Source organism: Galeopterus variegatus, unplaced genomic scaffold, assembly GCF_000696425.1.
Source record: "Galeopterus variegatus unplaced genomic scaffold, G_variegatus-3.0.2 Scaffold10396, whole genome shotgun sequence".
NCBI classification, from domain to species: Eukaryota; Metazoa; Chordata; class Mammalia; order Dermoptera; family Cynocephalidae; genus Galeopterus; species Galeopterus variegatus.
This window is the reverse complement of record NW_007736507.1, coordinates 14,919-16,298: the sequence shown is the minus strand read 5'-3', so window position 1 is coordinate 16,298 and position 1,380 is coordinate 14,919.

Here is a 1,380-nt window from a genome sequence, read left to right as displayed (position 1 = left end):
TGTCTACTCAGAACTCTTTACCCAGTAAAAACAAGTCCTTCAGGATTAAAGGCAAATAAAGACATTCTCAGATGAATGAAAACTAAAAGATTCTGTAGTCACCAAATCTGCTGTAGAGAAATGCTGAAGGAAGTTCTTCACACTGAGGAGAAATGATACCAAAAGAAAACTGAACCTTCAGGAATGAAGAAAGACCAAAGGAAATAGTAAATATCAAGGCAGGTATAATAGACTATTTCTCTCCTTCTATGTTTGTTTTAAAACTACATGTTTAAAACAAAAATTATGAAATTGCCTGATGGGGTTTTCAACTATATCCAACTATATCATTAATTACATTAAATATAAATGATCTAAATATACCAATTAAAAATAAGATTGTCAGATTGGATTTTTTAAAAGATCTAACTATATGCTATCTACAAGAAACCCATTTTAAAGATAACGGTACAGATACATTAAAAGGATCGAATAAAATATACCATGAAAGCATTCATCATAGACAATTCATCAAAGTAGATTTCAGAACAAGGAACACCACAGGGATAAGGAGAAACATTACATAATGATAAAAGAGTCAGTTCACCAAGAACACATAACAATCTTAAATGTGCATGTACCAAAAAAGAGAGCCTTAAAAATACATCAGTCAAAACTGGTAGCACTGAAAGGAGAAACAGACAAATCCACAATTATACTTAGAGACTTCAGCACTCCCTTCTCAGTAATTAATAGAACAAGTAGACAGAAAATCAACAAGGATATAGAGGACTAAAGAACACTATCAACCAACTTGACTTGATTAACATTTATAAAATACACCACTCAACACAATGCATATTTTTCTCAAGCACACATAGAACATTCAGCAAGATATACTATATCCTGGGCCATAAAACAAATCTTTACAAATTTAAAAATGGAAATCACACAGAGTACATTCTCTGATAATAATGGAATTAAACTAGAAATCAATAACAGAATGACATCTAGAAAATCCCCCAAATTTGGAAATTAGCAATATACCTCTAAATAAACCATGGGTCAAAGAGGAAGTCAAAAAATTAGAAAATATTTTGAATTGAAAGAAAATGAAAATGCAACATATCAAAATTTGTGGGATGCAGCTAAAGCAGTGCTTAAAGGAAAGGAAATTTATAGCATTAAATGCTTATATTAGAAAAGAAGAAAGTTCTCAAATCAATGATCTGAGCTTTCACCTTAAGAATCTAGAAAAGCGCAAGTTAAACCCAAAGAAAGCAGAAGAAAGGTAATAATAAAGAACAGAAATCATGACATTGGGAAGCAAAATACATAATGAGAGAAAAAAAATAATGGAAGCAAAACTGGTTCTTTGAAGAAAGAAGACACAAATTATGA